Here is an 18215-nt window from a genome sequence, read left to right on the forward strand (position 1 = left end):
ATATGTGGACTGAAATGGAGTCCTGTAGTCTGAGGAGACAGACAGGAACTTGCACAAGCTGAATTAGGAATTTCTTATACATTATGAGAAGCAACTACAAGGTATAATTAAGGCATCAGCTGATTTCATTATGATAGTGTTAACAGAGTGTCCACATTGCTTGTTTTATTGTAGGGCTTGTCATAAACTCCTATGCATAAACCAGGATTTTGAAATCTCATTTCTAGTTGCCTTAGTGGTACATTAATCACTTTGAATATAGATCACCGAGGAGAAAGTAAATATTCCAACTCAGTGTAATGCACTACTGCAGAGTATTGTCATGGGTGGTACAAACCACTGGGTCTAGCAATGCATCTTAGTGCCTCTTACCTCCAAATAATTCAATGGCTAGTAATGGGAAAAAAAAGCTAGCTGAGGGTAAGAAGGTAGTGGTAAAAGAACCCTCATCCTGCCCAGGAAAAGAAAGATCCATGCAAATGAATTACTTTTTTCAACATCATTTTGTATCCTCATCTGCATCCAGCTGTGACACTGTCACGTTCTCACATTCAAAGGATGCCATCCGCAGACAGTGCTAAATCATATTAGGCAGTGGTGATAAGAGTGGAAGCATCACTTCCAGGCAGGGCATGGAGCTGGGGCTTTAGGGTGATTTTGGCCGTTCAATGAGGTGGGAAGGGCTGTCTCCTCCAATTTCACTGTATTTATGGGAGATTTAACGTTTTGGGTTTTTTTAAAGATACTTGCAGTGGAAATGGGTTTGTCGGAGGTCATCTAATTGCATCTACAGCCCTGGCAACCCTTCACAAAGGCTGCCAGGAGTGACCGAGTTGCTAATGTTTAACCGTGAATACCCAGCGGGGGTCCTCCACAGGCCTGAATACAGTCAATTATGTTATTTTTCTAAATATTAGTGACTCAGCTGTCTCTGCTTGTGAAGAGTTGCCAGGGTCACGGATACAATCAGACAGATCCTCCCCCCTTCACCTCTAAGAGATCAGGAGAATCATTTTCAGTATCACACTGAATATGAGAGGGAAGGGCTCTTTCAGGGCTGTGCTGCTCCTCCAGAGTGGCTGCAGTCTTTTGTGGGGTTCCAGTGCACCAGGCAATGTGTAATTGCTTGGGGGGGGACACTGTCATGTACAAGCAGCCTCACTGAGCTCTGTGAAATACATTTCACAGCTTAGCTTAGTAGGCACTAGCGCTGAGATGTGACCAAAGACAGAGGTGCCAATGGCTTGTGTCTCTCCTTGAGTACTGTTTTGTTCTTTCCTTCTTACAGAATCACAGAATGGTTTTCCCTCATCATGCTCCACTTATCTCTCTGGAAGGAATGTTTTTATGTACTGTAACAGTTCAGGTTTCCATTTTCTTCTGTAGATTTGTCAACGAGGAACACAGAGCTGTGTCAGCAGACACAAGCACACATCCCCTGTCCAGAGCCCTCTTCAGCCGAGCCTGGCAGATTCCCAGCAGCCCTGCTCCTTTGCCCTCTACACAGCACTCTGCAAGTATTTTAGGTTTTGACTACAGCTTCCATAGTTTTTGGCACAAAAGCTCTTTTCCAAAGCCCAGCCTTCTCCAGCAACAGCATCCCCATCTTTGTGGTCCCCAGCCCAGCTCTTCTTATCTGATAAACAGCTTTTGGCAGAGGGAAAAGTCCTAGAGCGTTTGAGTGCCAGTGTATCATTCTGGCCCAAGTTTGAGGTAGTGCTTTGCAGTTGGCAAAGTTTCCTAATTTACTGCTGTTAAATTTTATCCAACTTTAGGAATATTATGTGGATGTGGCCAATCTCCAGCTATTCTGAATCCATTGCAAATACTTTGCCAGCATGTGTCCAAGTATAATCCAATTTTGATGTTTTTAATGCTGATACAATTTCCCTATAAGTACCTTCAGGCATGGCATTTGAATGCAGCAGACAGGAGTTCAGCTGTCTGGATCCCCAATCTCAGGAGGTGAGACCTTTATTCCTTTGGCTCCCTGTCTCTCCTAGGGATAGAAAGCCCAGACTGGGTCTCCAGTGACCACTGGTGCTGCATCTCTGACTTGCTGAACATACACAGCATTTTGTTTGTGAGTAAGGATCTCAACATTGAAACGAGCAGAGAATCAGGAGTCATTAAATGTCTTTTGCTGTTTGACATCAGTCCACTTCATTTCGGGGTACCAGATGTATTAGAAATACAGTAGCTAGATAAAACTTCAGTGAAAACAGAACCGAAGTTTGAAATGCTTCAGTACTGCACAGAACTTGACTTTGAAGAACCAGACATTATCAAAAGGGTGCCTTTGTAGCTTGTTCTTGCTATAAAAACAGGGAGGAAACCAAGCCACCTTCTGTTAAAGCTGGAGTTTCCCCTGACTGGAGCTCCCCTAGGGAAAGGAAAATAACCCAGCAAGGGAGAGGAGCCTGGCTGTGTTTAGACAGTCTGTCCTCTTCTGATCTGCCTGTGCCTCTCAGGAGGAGGAATTCCCTGGGAAGGTTTTGATGTCTGACTGATTACCAAGGCCAATGTCTCCCTCCTGTAGGAGGAGATGGTTTGGGGCAGCAGCTAAACCAAAGGAGATGTTTCCTCAATGGTTTTGAATTCTTTGCTTTCTTCCCAGATTGTTGTCATGATGGACAGAGTGTAAAACTCCATGACAGTACTTTAGGACTCCATTGTGGAAAACTGGAACCTGGATGTTACTAACGCTGCAGTTACATTTGACCAATTTTGATTTCAGAAACAATCAGATCAGCAGCATCCTGTCTTGTACTCCAGCTCATCCAAGTATTTGTCAGTGAGAACTGGTGTAAATGATGATGTCCATTGCTATAAGCAGCCTATAAACACCCATCAAAGAGAGAAAGGAAGATATTTCTATCTTCGCTTTCAACAAAAGCACCTTTTTTTTCTGTTGGCACCAGCCCCCATTATTGTTCACAAGACTTTTCTGTTTGTTACTTTATAACATTCAATAACTTAAGCTTTTAGCAGAATCATATCAACAGCAAAAGCAATTTATCAGTCAGCATGTTCCTCTTTCCCTACTGGTTCTGTCACCAAAGAGCTTCACCCTCTCCTGTGCAGTGAGAAAATACAACTGTTATGTGTGATTGACCATGAGAGGTTTTGCAGACTGAATTCATGGCTAGTGGAAGCAGGCAAATTTCACTTCAGTTTACCTGAGCTCATGTTCTTCTGTGCCAAAAGAACTAGATGATAGAACTGGTTTAAGGGAGGTATAGCACTATCTGATTGATTGCATGAAGTACAATAAAAATGACCATCTGGTAGTGCAGTGAGAGCAAAATTAGTACTGTTGTAGCATCCTTAAAAGTCCTTCCCTTTGAATCCAGCCATACTATGAAGTAGAGGGGAGTAGGAGTTCCAGCAGCTCAGTGTCAGACGTTGCACTGCCCCATCTGATGGCAGGGGGTTGTGCTGACAAGAGGGTGATCACATCTGGTAAGTTCATGCCTGGCACCACTATTGCACTGCACTGTCTTACCTGAAGGGATTTTAAAGTCTTGTGACCATTTCAGGTTATCTCTTATCCAAATGAAGAAACTGGGGCACAATAAGAGGAAATGCTTTGTGTGGAGGGACTCATCAGGCTCAGAGTGACATTACAGTAGTCCCTGTCTCTTAAGTTTTGGCTTGGTGTGCTACCAGCTCAGTGATACTGCCACTCAATAAACAGGTATTTATGCATTCCTTCAGGTATCTCAAATCTTGGGAGCATCCAAACCTCTCTCTTCCTCAGTTAAGATATGGAAGAACCTCATACGAGGTTGTAGGCTTGCTGCTTCTTCTACCATGACTCTTTAAAAGAGAAAGCAGAAGCTCATATTAAAAAACAACAATACCCAAACAGAAACCCCCAAAGCTGGGTACAAGTTTTAATACTAACTGTATTACAAGGAGTGGATTAACACAGAAAGGTTCTCCAAAGCAGACCTGTTGAAGTTATCTTTAACATGAAAAGCAGAGTGTTTGTTTTCTTTAATATGGAGGCCAGCACCAATAAAACCACCAGTGAAGGAGGCCAGTATTACTAGATCACATGTCTGCTTTTGTCTCGCACTGGAGTTAGAGTAGAATGATTTTTGCTTGGAAACTTTGAAGCTGGACTGCATCCTTTCATGCTGAAATCATATCTCCTGCAAGGATTATTGGAGGATATAATGTTTCCTCAAGCTTCTTATTTTCTCCACTCCTGAACTTGGACTCTTGACCTCAGCTTTTCTCTGGTTATGACCAAGCACTGGCCTTCAATTGAATAACTGAGCTTTTTACAATCAGATCAGCTCCTGCTCTTGTAATTTCAGACTCATTTTGTGACATTGATATTGTAGATCTTAATTAAAAGCCAAACATTTTATATCTTGGGTAATGACCATACAGGAACCGCCGGGTTTCGCTCCCATGTGCGTAACCATCCAAAGCATTCAATATGTGTGACTGAAGTGGAACTGTGTACAGGGTGTCTGCAGGCCCCTCTTCCTCTTTGTGTCCCCTCTGCAGCACAGCTCTGCACCTGGGCCTTGCTCTGTGACCAGGCCATGAGTGGCAGGTAACACAGGCTTACAGGGCAAGGTTAGATGGTGGGTAGCAAAGATATCTATTGCTTGGCTATGCCACTGTCTCTTGCTAGCACTAGTGGGGGGTAATTGCATTGGATTGTCTGTGTAGGTATGGTTAGGTGTACTATCCAGGAGAGTACTAAATCTGGACAGCCTTCTGTTCACAGGACCCAAGGTATTTTTTAAACTTTCATATTATTCTTTATTAACTGGATATGTGCTTTCTCTCACTGAAGAGATGCCAGGGAGATCAGATTTTGGTTGTGCAGCTACAGTATCAGCTCGATTATACAGCTACTGATCTTGTAGCCAACAAATTTGAATGTCTTTGAATGTTTGCGACACCAAACAAGATGTTGGAGTATGGTCTTGAAATCAAACAGCACTGGGTTTGATCCAGTCACGTGTTATCACTGTTAACAGCTATTTCATGGGCAATTCTTTGTTGCAGGAGTGTAAAAGTCAGGATAACCAGGTACAGCTGCTATATCGCCCTGTGCAAACTCTGCCTTCTGTAAATAAGCCACAGCCTGATAGTGTATGAATTACTTTCTGGTGAGAGTGAGACTTTCAGGGTATATTTCAGACATGCAGATCAAGGGAAGGTTACTTAGTGAAGTCTTCCCGTGTGTTGTCCAGAACACAAAATATGCCCGAAGAAATGGGACTGCGAATGAAGTTTTGCCTCTGAATATAACAGGCAGTATCTTCACTCTGAGTGAAGTCAGTGGTAGAAGTGTCTCTGGTATTGACGGCAAGAGAATCAGTACCTATCAAAGAGTTTCAGGATGCACATTTACCAATACTTGAATTGCCAGCACAAGTGAGGACAGTTTATGAGGTTTTCACAGATACAAATTCTATGTTTTGTAAAAATTAAAATGCAAATAGTGATATGTTTTGTGAAGCCTTTTACTTGAAACCCGACTGTCAACCAGTTATTTCAAACTAGCCATCCTCTTAGGCTTCTGATTACCTTCACTAATACATTTGTTTGATTTATTAGTGTAACATGCTGGTCATAGTGAAAGTACAATAAACGGGCCTGTAATTCACGGTGTTATGTAGAAGTAACTTATTAAACAAACACAACACAGAATAGAAAACACTTCACTAAAAGGAGACATTAACCATCTCCAGTGAAAACTGACTTCGAAGCTGTCATCCTCACTCGTAGAACTGTGGGAAACGCTGCCGCTCAGTGGTAGTAAGGACATACTGCTTAGGAATAGTTGCACAGTTACTTGCTCATCTTCCTGCGTACGTTGTGGTGGATGTCTTCATTGCAGTGTGCAAAGCCTTGAGTCGCAGCCTGCCAGTGCACAGTAAGTGATGGAGTCTGAGGAAAGCAAAGCACCAGTACTCAGAGGGGGGTTATTTCCAGAACATGCTGAAAGGTGCAGAACTCGATCCCAACATCCTTTGTACCCCAGTGAGTTCCTCACTCCTGCACCAGCACTGCTGAACTCACAGCCTGACAATCCCTCACTGTAAGAAAACAATGAACACCTTCAGTTCCCATTGCAGCTGAAAACAAGCTGTGTGCTTTATGCAGGTGTGTCACAGGCAGACAAAGCCACAGTGATTCCTCACATCTGGGCACCCAGGCTTCCTCATTGCCTTTAGAAGGCATTCCTGGGTTTCAGCACTGCCCTAGGGAAACTTGCTTCTTTTTCTCTGTGCTGCCACGGTCTATGGATAGTCTGAGGAGTCAGTCTCCTGGGCTGTGTAGTTTGCCTGCAAGAAGGTCATTATCATCTAAAAAGTTAGAACATGTTCTGCTCCTTGGTGTCACAGGTCCAATTGCCTTGTGAGGACAGTCAGACTATTTACACATGTATTTGCGTGGCTTCTTTTAGGTGTTCTTTAAATCATTATACTGTCAGTACACTATTTTTTGCCAGTGTTAACCCTGGTATGTGATAATTGATTGTCACCTGTATGAAAGGAGGGGCATTTGGTGGGAATGCTGCTGGAATCCAGCTGTGGAATGCTGCCTTTTCAATTCCTGTTCCTGGAGGGTCCCAAACTCTGACCCCACCACAGGATGTAGGTATGGTGTAAGCCACAGACCTGGGAGACTTGCTCATGATTGTCTGGATTGTATCTGCTGGGCAGTAGGCTTTTTGGGGATTTGCCTTTTAAATCCAGATTCCATCTGTTGGGATATAGTTGGTGAAACTGGGTTGCCTCCTAAGAAGTTTTCCAGTGTAGAGACAGGTTAACATGTGAGGAGGAACAGGCTCAGACTATAATAATCATCAATTTTTCTCTGCTGCTCTCTAAAGATAGAAGGGAAAGGAATGGACTCTGTTAGCAGTGAACAAGCTGCTACCTCACCATTGCTTTTAGCTTCTTTTCCTGTGCTCACAGCTTTTTTTCATGCTCAGTGGCAAGTTCAGTGTGAAGCTTTCACCAAGCTTTGGAATGTCTTCAGCTGAAAATGTGTCCCACATCCTCTATGGAGGCTTTTTAGAAGAGCCAAACCTGTCTGAGCAGCACACAGATGCTTTGTCTGGACCTTTCTGTTTCATCATAGTCTTCTCCCCTCCTAATTGCATCCTTACAGAGCTTTAGAGAGGGTCTTCCTTGGGAAACGTCTGTGGAGCTCTTCTTTGGAAATCCATGAGTTACCAACCATCCATTTACCCTGCTGAATTAACAAGCAGATGTTTGGCTCCAGCACCGGCCAAAGTAAAAGAAGTGGCAGTGAATAAAAGCACCATTTTCCAATAAGACCATCAGTAGCATGATATAAAAATTGCCAAGTTTTGAAGAGAAACAGTTGTTGTCATTTTTCTCTAGTAATTATTTCAGATGAGCAGAGTGGGTTTTTACTTCAAGTTCGTGGTTTCTAAGAGCATTCATTTCCTTTGGGAGTTTGTTTTATTAACAGCAGATTGTTTTTTCATATTGTAGCATTTATGGGGAGAAATCCATAATTTTTATACACACTGACAAGTATATTATTAATAAAATACTGATAATAGCAGGGAGAAATCAGTTACCAAGTTCTAGAAGAAAAACTCAAACAAAAAAGGCTAATAGAAGAGCATGTTAAAATAGTGACCCAGACATGATCTCCAGAAGTGACTGGCTGTTGCCAGCTCCCTCTTTCATATTCTACATGATGCCCACAGCCACTATGTAGCTTTGCATTCAGTGTGTAATGATCTCTGTATGTGCAGTAATACCCAGTCAGGACTTTGTGCCATGGGCTGTGGGACTGACTGTTGTATAGTGTCACTTCTCTCCCAGGAGGAGAGTAGCTGAACACAGTGAGTAGCATAGCTGGGGGCTTTTTAAATGGGGAGTGTTTTTGGACATGTGTGTTTCAGTGGCTCCCTGAGGCCCTGTGGGTATCTCTTCTTTAACTGAGGATGTTTTTCAGGACTCAGCCTGTCAGATCTCCTGTGGTGCCTGTTGTTCAGACTCATGCCCTCTGCTTGCACTCCAGTGGTTTACCCAGGGAGATCATAGCAGGAGTGTACCATAAATCACATTGAGATGGAGTGTGTGCACGTATTGAAGAGGAGAGGGGAGGGAGGAATTTGAGCCTGCTTGCACACTTAATAGAAAACACTTCCAAGGGTATTCTGCTGCTCTAGCACAGCTCATGGCTAATGCACATTTGTTTTCCCACTTCCCAGAGCAGTCTGCTTTGCTGGAAGGTCTCAGAGCACACACCAGCATGCCTGTGAGATGGTGGCTGATACACTGCAGGCTTATGCAGTGACTCTCTTCCCATATGTTCTGGAGGATTCCCTGATGTATGGAAACCTTTGGCTGTTCCCCATACCTGGCTGTACCAAAATATGAACATTTGAAACCAACAACAACACCTGGTGTGAATTCACAGTGTATTAATGAGTGCTGCTCCATAGCTGCCACGTGGGTCCTCAGACACAGCGCTGCGAAAAAGCATCACTCATTGGCATGAAGCAAAACACTGCTGCTTTGCCCTTCTCTGCCTGTAAAACTGTCAGTGGATTGCTCAGTGCAGTCTTTAAAAGAACAACTTTCTCTAATTACAGGCAGACTCATAGTGGAAGTGCTATCTGGTAGCAGAAGCAAGGCATATGTGCAGAGAGGACACCTACATCTTTCTGGACGTTTTAATACTTCCTGCTAGTCAATAAGCGAATCTCTGTGTCTCTCAGTTTCCCCTGTGGAGACATAGAATGAGGTGTTGTAAGGCTTCATTTAAGCACCATCTGTGAGATGCTTTGCGATCCCTGGGATGAAGGGAAGGTAGTGGTGGATGTGTGTCCTGGCATTTCCTGGAAATCAGGCCTGGATTTTGGGGTGTGAGGAGGGATTTGGAATAGGCTGGGTTAGATTGTTAATGGCAACTTGCTTTAATTGCATTGTGGATTTGTTTGCATCAGCTTTACGCACACTCTTGTTCCTTTCCTATTCATCTGGGGAACCCAACAGGGGATGGTTGATTTCCTACATTCATACACAGTGGAGAATTTAAAAACTTGAAAGAATCAATAGTGCTTCAGTGGTTTCATGAAACTGACAATTTTTTCTCATTGGCTTTATGAAACTGCTAGATTACACCAGATGGATTCATTTATCTCACTATGTCTTTAGATATATATTTAGATGGCTCCCATCTCTGTGGGACTTGTGTGCCTCCCAAGTATTTTAAAATAGAAAAAAGCTGTTTCCTTCTCTGCCTTGCTTTCTATCTAGCCCATAAGAGGAATAGCTTTATTAGCTTATAGGGCTTGGGTTTGTTGGGCTGGATACTAGCATTCCCTGCATGTTTCTGGGTGAAGAAATGAAGCTGAGAAGTTTTGCATTTACTTCTGAACGAACTGAGATCTGGGTTGTTGGTGTCTCAATGAGGCAAAGTAAGTTCCATAGTGCAGAAATACTGCCTGGGAAGGATGAAACTCCCACAGTCTTGTCTGACCCCCTTGGTCAATGGCTGCAGTGCTCCAGCAAGAGGAAGAACAGTATGAAGGGCTTTGAATATCACAGAAGACCAGTGTCTGTACTTAGTGAGAAACCAGGCTGTTCTCCATTGCCAAGCAGACATCTGCTGTGTTTCACACGGCTGTGGTTTATTTCAAAGCATAGGGACTTGCAGCAATGAAGCTTCAAGACACAAATTCATGCATCAGTGTGTCCAGGTGTGCAATCCTCAGGATTAGATGCAACCTTCTGGCCAGGCCCACCAGGAAAAGGCCATTTCTGCTGACACTGTTCATCCAGGAGGCCACGGACACCCTGAGGCTGTGGGACAGATGCAGGCAGCTGACTAAGCAACTCCCTTGCTGTTGGGAGTGAAGGAAATACTTAACACAAAACTGAGCAGAGGTAAACCTGTAGGGTCCAGAACAGCAGGTCCTGAATGTGGCACCAGACACACAGATGGCAGCAGTGTTGACTGTTTTAATGCAGCACCAGAATTTAACATGGGGTTAAGTTCCACCATGACACTGTGAGCAGGTGGCTTCTGGGGCAAGAGACCTCAGCAAAGAGTGTCCCGGTCATCTCTTGGGAACACCTGTATCACCTGATATGAGTTACTCCTGTAGTAGAGTTTAGAAGAGCCTTTTCCAACCCATCTACCACCAGCACCCACATACCTCCAAACCATTATTAACCATTATTAGGAATTTCAGTTGCTATGTGTCCAGGCCTGTCCAGGCAAGCCTTCATCTTTCTGATCTGGGCAATGTGGCATGGAGCTTACCAAGCTTGCCAGAGGCTGTGGAGACGTTCTTAGGTTGATGCCACCAAATCCTCATTACCAGTGGCATTGCTGTGAGCTGGAATCAAGTCAGCTCAGATGTGCCTGTTAAGTGCTGACTTAACACTTTCCTCTTAGTCTTTTGGTCCATGTGCTCAGCTCTCTTCCATCATCTTTTCTCTTCTTGCCTCTTCTGCCACAGGTCACTGGAAGCATCCCAGGGTGGTGTGTGGCCAGCGAGGTGCAGGGGGGAATTCTCTAAAGCAGACTTAAGGAGGGATGGAGTATCACTGCCTTGACTCCAATCCTGTGCTTCTTGGCTGGGGGATATGCTTGGTGAGTCTGTTTCAACATGATGCCGCATGCTGAATGAAGAAATTAACATTTGCCTTAGTTATCTGGATGTTCATTTGGTGCTTCTCTCGCTCTGCTCCTCAGTCTAGGCATGCAGCCAGCTGCAGTGTGTAGATCTGAGCCCTCGCTGGTCTCTAGCACGCTGCGGGAGATGCTGCACGTTTACAAAGCACAAATCATAGCATCGTGGATCGGTTTGGGTTGGAAGGGACCTTTAAGCTCAACTCGTTCCAAGCTTCTGCCAGGGGCAGGGACATCTTCCGCTAGACCAGGTTGCTCAGCTTGGCTTGAACACTGCCAGGAATGGGGCATCCATCACAGTGCCCGAGCGCGTTTCCCTTTAGGTGCAGAGCAGCTCCGCAGCAGCATGCGGCAGAGACCTGCTTGAAACAGAAACCCCGACAGCGGTTCAGGCCCCAGAGCAACCACCCGCAGGTGCTAGGGACGCAGCGGCTCCTCCTGCTCCGCTCCCACCCGGCCCTTGGCAGTAGTGGCCCCGTACCGCAGGATGTCACTGCGGAGCCGGCACACGCTGTTGCTTTCAGCTGCATTTTACAGCTTCCTCTGCCGTGCCGCCCGCCGCAGCCGCTGCAGCACCACCGCCGGCTCCCCCAGCAGACCCCGGTCCCGGTCCCTGGGGCCGGCAGCGAGAGCGGCCAGAACCCCTTAGGGGAGTCGAGAACATGATTCCCCCGTTTTAGCCTCCGAAGTAACCCCTGCCTCTCGGGAAGGGCATTCCCCCAGCCCCGCGTCCAGCCTGGGGGGCAGAGCGCCCCGAGCGGGGCAGACCAGGGGGCCGCTGCTCCCCGTCGGGCTCGGACGCTGCCGGGCTGTGGGGCCCACGGAGCTGCCGCCGGCCCCAGGCTGCCTCCAACCCCAGAGCATCGCGGAAGGAGGAGGGGGGCGAGAACGGGTTTCACTTCCGCCTGGTTGCAGGAACCACAAGCCCCCAGAATATATTAGAATAATAATAATAGAAAGGTTCCCCATCAGCAGCCCTTGTTTTTGTGCCCCCTCCCCCGAAAAGAGAGGGTGGAGAGAGGAGGGGGAGAAAAGAAATAAAGGAGTCTCCCGGCAGGCAAAGCAATGTGGAGCTGGTGAGGACCACGACCGGGCCGGCAGCATTCCGCCGGCAGCGCGGCCGCGGCCGGGAGGACGAGCGCACCCTCCCCAGCGCGGAAGAGGCCCGGGAGAAGGTCTGTCCTTTGCTTTTTTACCTTGTGTGCCCGGCATGGCTCTGACCTGGGTGGAAAGGGAGAGGCAGGCGCCTTGCAACCTGCTTCACCAGCCTCCAGCCAGCCAGCGGCAGCAACAAAGCCCAGCCAGGGGGTCCCTATGGGGCCGCAGGCTGGGAGGGACTGGGGAGAGCCCTTGAGCTACTTGTCAATTCCCCTGTTCCCCGCGACAGTTTCCAAATGTTGTGCCTCCAAAACACCTCAAGCCCTCTCTTCCTGTCCTCCGGGGGATCTAGGTGGTGTGAGGCTTCAGGGAGTATTGGCTGTATGGAAAATGCTCCTGCATGTGTCTGTGGTGCTGCCTGTGCCTGGCCGCGGTGGGAGCACTGGGGTGTCACTGCTGGCATCACTGATGGGAAGGTTCAGGGTGTAGGCAGGGAGGGTGCAAGGCCAAGCTGTCTGTGGGCTCCCTGTGGGGAGGCCCTGCAGAGCCAGGTTGCTTCCCTCTGAGCCAGGCTGAGTTCATTGCCAGGCCAGATGTACCTTAAGTGATTCCCCCTTCCAATAGCTTGAGATCAGTCACTTTTCATGGATTAAACATTCCCCAACTTTTGCCATGTCGTTATTTTTAATCTGAAGGCTCAGCAGGTTGGTCTTGACTGACTTTGCATGAGTCACTTCCAGACTCCCAGGAGGAGAATAATTGGAATGGGCTCCCTCTGAAGCCAGTCACAGCCTAAACCTGCTCCTGTTGCCAGCGACATGTCCCATGTGACGTAACCCATCTGCCTAACCCTTCCTGGGCAGATCTGATGCCCTAGTTTGAGGGAACACCATCATGCTGGCTGAGCAGTTTGAGAGACTGGCAGCGGTGAAATGGAGATGAGCACTGAACTTCTGAAGTAAGACAGCAGGTTCAATGAACCCCTTCCCCTTGGCTCAGGTGCAAGGCTCCTCTTTGCCATTGCTACTGTCACTTCAGTGCAGCATTTAGGTTTTGTCGCCTTGCAAACCTTGGGCACACTGAGATCATGTAAAAACTTACAAGAAGCAAAGTACTGAAAGGGATTCCAGCTTAAGGGTGTCTCACTGGCTGCTGGAACACACACCATCTTCAAGGCTTGGTTTAAAGAAGTAACTGCTCTAACACACTATTGTACCCCCACTTGTACGTCGTTTTCTTCCCAAAGGTAAAACTTGTGGTGTGTGTGTCTTCAAGTAATTCTTATTTGAGTGTGATTTGTCAGGATCAAACAGAAACTCAGCTTGGGATAAGTTTTATCTTAACTGAGAGAATAAATGCATTGACTGCTGTGATCTCTGGTATGTTTTAAAAGGCAGAGAGGCTGTTAGGGCTATTCCTTCCTAACTAGGGATCATAAATGTGCTGATTCTGTTTATATTTATTTCCATTCACCTTTTTGAATTTATGTTTGGTGTCTGAGAGGGCTGAACACCCTGAACTCAAGAGTGCTTTTATGCCTCAAACCTGCATACTGGTAGCTGAGCCTGGTACTTTGGAAGCCTTGCCAGGGCCCTGCTCAATTTAATAGTACTTAGATGTGTAGCAGTGTCTAAGGCAAGTGATTTGCTTAAGGCCACTGAAAGGCTGTAGAAAAAGGCCTATAACTGCACATCCTCTTCCCATTCCTATTCCTTTCCTCTTGCCTTTTTTGGCCAGCCACAAGCATGATAGCTGGAGTTGTTTAGGAGCTACTTGCCCCCATTCTCTAACAGTTTACAGAAATTACCATCACAAGGGAGAAGAGAAAGTGCAAGTTGCTCAGTCTACATAGGTATCTTGGAGAAATGAAAGTATGACACAGAAGAAATAAGGAGCAGTGGGATAATGCAGACTGAGCTGGTTTGTGAAAAGAGAAAAACCCAAGGATTCCATCTGTCATCTTGGTCATTTCCTTCATGAAGTCTGCAGTATATTGAAGACAATTTAAAAGTTCATTTGAATTAGGCTCCTGACTCACGTCCAAGAGGGTGAGATGACTTCTCATTGGTCCCACAGTTAGAGACTCGGCTGGCATCCAGCTGGTGTGTGAGGGTCTAGTGGTGTGGTTAGTTGCAAAGAGTTTTAATAATGGGCTATAGAGAACAGTGGTCCTTTTGCCTGTGAATGTGCAGAGAAAGGGAAAGAATCTTCTTTCATCCTGTTTCCCTTTGAATAATTTCTTCTGAGGTCCCTTCTGCCTGTGATGTGACTAGAATTTGTGGTGGAGACAGGATGTAAGCTATCGCTTCCTGGTTGGCTGGAGTGGAAAGCCCTGCTTTAATCTGGTTAGGTGGTGATGTAGATCTGCTGCTGCAACATGGTTAGCAGGAGTGATAACATGGTGAAGTCTAACTCAACTAACCATAAATCTTTTGTGTAAACTGAACCTTGTGAGGGCAGTCATCACTTCAGACTCGGTTACACTCAACTGTGAGCATGGGGTTTATACCACATAAACATATGTCTCAACACAGAGGAGGCTGCACCGTGGGTCTAGTAACAGTAGCAAAATCTCACCTTTGATTATCCTGTTAACTGCAAAGATGGCAAAGTAAGTGAGGGGTGCTTTACCTGCTAACCAAATACAGTCCTGTAGGTGCAGCATAGCTTTGAACAGTATGGAACAGGGAGACCCCAACCTGCCATGAGACATCAGTGATTCCCCCAAATACCTACCAGCAGTGGCAATGTTACTGGAATAGTATTGTATGGATTTCCCTTTTAAACTGGGTTTAGTCTACAGAAGCCAAGGAAATCTGAATATTTATCTGCATTAGCACAATGGCATTAAATCCCAAATCCTTAGCTGCCATAAATATTTATTGCTATCTTAGCTGGCTTCAAACTGCATCTCTGGCTGATTGCCATTCCTAAAGGTTATTTCAGAGAGGTTTTGGAGTGGACACACACACTGACACACCTCCAGTTTTCATATTCCCTGGTGAAGAAAGTATGGGCCCCAGAATACCTTTAGGCATCAATAGATATCACTTTAAATCATCAGATCATAGATATTGCAGTATGCGTAAGTACTCCCAGTCTCACAGTGCTCTCGAGTGTTTTAAAATTGTCCTAGTTGAAGCCTTAGCCCTTCCAATAGAACAAGCTCATTCTATTTTGAGATCCTATAGGATTTTTGATTCTGATTTTTCTCCCCAGTAGTCTTCCTTCCAGGTCATCACATTTGGGAAGGTTTCACTGTAGAACCAGTTGTCCATTGTCACAGGGTCCTGCTCTGTGGAGCACAACAGGGTATGTGTAGTATCTTGCTGGACACGTTGAGTCCATGGTGGGTGAAGTGTTTGGGGAGTGTAGTGGAGGAGGTTTCTGAGTGTAAAGCTCTGCAGTGTGGATGCTGGCTGTTGTGAGTGTTTTGTGGGTAGTGCTATAATTCATCTTATGTGAGCACTGTCAGCCTGCCTCCATTCTTGATCAGTGCCAAGGGTCAACTCAAGTACTATAAACATGTATTAATATTTACTAAGGCTCTATGGTATGGTCCCAAATATACCCAGGGAAAATCACAGAATGATTCAGGATGGCAGTGACCTGTGGAGGTTTTCTAGTCCAACCTGCTGCTCAAAGCAGGACAATTTATAGCAGGCTACTCAGGACTTTGTTCAATGAAATTAACAGTATCTCCAAAACTGGAGACCCTACAGCCTTTCTGATGCTATCCTAGTGCTTGACATGAAAACACCAATATCTAATCAGAATTCCCTATGTTTCACTTTGGGTCTGTTACCTTTCACTGTACACTTTTTGGAAGAGTCTGGCTCCATCTTTTCTATACCTTCTTGTTAGATACAGGTATATATATGCATAGATAAACAGTGAGGCTAGAAGAGATATGAAAGGGGCCTTTTTATAGATGCTGCTGGTTGCAGGCAGCTTTACAGCTTTTTCTATATTCTGATTTCTTTTTTTCTCTTGACTAGCCCTTGTTGAGACAGGGCTTTGGAGGCAGTGGTAGTAGTAGTGCCAGAGCATATGTAGTACACTAAGATCTTCATATGGTTTGCTCTGATGTGAAGTTAAGATTGGCACAGTTACAGCCTTTCAATGAACCTGCCACTGCCTCCTACATTCTGCCTCCAAATCCAGCATTATGTGACAGGCTGTGGACTGTGTTACAGGACTGGATTAAGTTCTGAATTACCTGTCTCCTTCCACCTGGGGTTTTCTGTGAGCCTCATGGAGTTTCAAGTGCTTGAAACCCATTTGTTGGCATGTTTTTCCCCTAAGAGATTAATTTGATTTTGGAATGGATCCATCCTGCAGTATTCACACAGTGTAAGACATTTCCTTCCCTGTTCTTGCACTGTCCAAGTGTGCCCCAAGCTAAGTCACAGACCAGTGTGTCAGCAGTTTCCCTAACTTCAAACCTTGGATGCTATCAACTGGCAGCATTTTATGTAAGGCAGCTTTTGACTGTGACCATCAAACACTGCAGAAGTGGTGTGTTTCTGTGGGAAAGGGAAGGTAAAGGTAAAGGTGTGGATCACCTGCTCTGGCCTCGCACATCACTAGCACCTCAAGAGCTTTGGAACATGTGTCAGTTAAAGCAGAGTAGGGATGAAACCATGTAGTAGATAAAACCTCCTGTGTATGCCAAGTAATGGATAATGTCCCAGGCTAAATACACTGCTTTTGGGTGCTGAGGCTGAGACATTTAGACTTCATTTTCCCCATCCCTCCCAACTCCTGGATCTGCTCCTGTCCTATAATGTTGTTGTCAGGTTGTACAGAGTTTGTTAATGAAATCTCTCCCAATAGGCTCATGCAGGTTAATGCACTTTGACCTACCCCTGATGGTGTATTAATAATCAGTTAAACACTGATTGAATTCTCAGTAATAATTCCTGTTCTAGCCCTTAGTGGGTGATTTATGCAGAGGTTAGCAGAGAGCAACAATCAAGCAGTGTATCTTCCATAATAAGACAGAGGATCAGCTGGAAAAACTGACCTACTGCCTGGGAGTTGGTGTGAACTTCTTGTTTTAGTGGAAGCGTAGGAAGTGCAGTATTAAAGTAGGTCTGGAGGTCACCCTCTCTGCTGCTGTAGTCTGATAGAGCTTGTCCTGGGTGGCCCAGGGGACAATGTAAAGACTACACCAGAGGAACTTGCTGGCTAGTCCATTTCCCCACATTATAGCTTGGGGTTTTTTGCCATCAGAGTCCAGCACACAGTTAATATGTTTTTCAGAAGTTTATAATTGCTTTAATCTGCCCTCTTCATTTGCTGTAGTGAGCCAGAGAAACATGTTTCCTTCATGGTGATACTGGCAAACAAATTGAAGCTGAGCAAAGCATGGGAAAGATTATCCCTTCCCTTTACCAGGGCACTGAGGTCATCACACAAACACATTAAAATATGAGATAGAACAGTGGGAATAGATACATTTAGGGAACCCAACCCTAATTCCATTGAACTCAATAGGAGTTTTTGCCCTTGTCCTCAGTTTTGCTCCACACCTTTAATGTATCTCATCAATCTTTCCATTGCACAAGGGCCTCATCAAAGTTTGATTATCCCTTTCAAGGAAAACAGTTTATTGCTGAGAAACAATGAATCAAGTCCTTCAAGTTAAATTAAAAGTCAGGAAGAGCCCAAAACCCAACCCAGCAATGAGATCGCTGACCTCTGGGAGAAGACCTGGCAAGGTTGTTACTGAAACAACCTCCTCTGCACATGGCCCAAGCTGCTGCAGCCCAGGCTCACAAACCAGCCTGGTCACTCTTTGGGATACACATTGGCAGGACAGGCTTCTTTGAGAAAGAGGATTTAAGTACAGGAAGATACACAGTTAGTACTGAGATCCAACCCTAACTATTCTATGATTCTATGATTCTATCACAGGACTGTATCAACTGATTTGGATTCTGCCCCTGACTCTCCCATTGACTCGCTGTAAGAGGTTGGGTTGTTCAATTAACCTCCTTGCACTTTGCCTGCTCCAGATAGGAAATCATTTGTATTTGTCTCTTTGAGATCTCTGTGAAAAAGACACCACGTTCTCACCCTCCCTCACTGCAAAAGCAGCTAGAGGCAAATAATACAAAAGCTCCATAAGTGCAGTACATTTGGGCATGGCAGGTCTTTAACTGCTATTTCTCTGCAGCTCCCTAATAGTTACAGTGACTGGAATGGAACATTCTCCTCTCTCACATTCAGAGGCACTTCAGGAGAGCTACTTCCCAGCCGGTTGTGCACCGCAAGGGGGTCACATCCCTGTGGCAGATGACATGAGGTTCCATTGCAATGTGGGGTTTCATTTCTGCACCCACAAATCATGACACCCCTGTAACAAACTGGGCAAGCAGCCTGACACCTGAGTGCTAAGGTTTTCCCATAGGGTCAAAGAATCTGTCCACTCTCATTTTTGGGTTATTGCT

The 18215-nt window shown here is 45.6% G+C and overlaps 1 protein-coding gene across 1 annotated transcript in view; it reads left to right on the forward strand.

Moving 5' to 3' along the window:
• The first annotated feature begins 11700 nt into the window (after positions 1–11700).
• Positions 11701–18215, forward strand: part of PAK3 (p21 (RAC1) activated kinase 3) — a 119673-nt gene continuing 113158 nt past the window's right edge. The window contains exon 1 of the mRNA XM_005144528.4: positions 11701–11837. The gene's annotated coding sequence lies outside the window, so the exon portion shown is untranslated. The remainder of the gene's footprint in view (positions 11838–18215) is intronic.

This window comes from Melopsittacus undulatus, chromosome 6 (genome assembly GCF_012275295.1).
Source record: "Melopsittacus undulatus isolate bMelUnd1 chromosome 6, bMelUnd1.mat.Z, whole genome shotgun sequence".
NCBI lineage: Eukaryota > Metazoa > Chordata > Aves > Psittaciformes > Psittaculidae > Melopsittacus > Melopsittacus undulatus.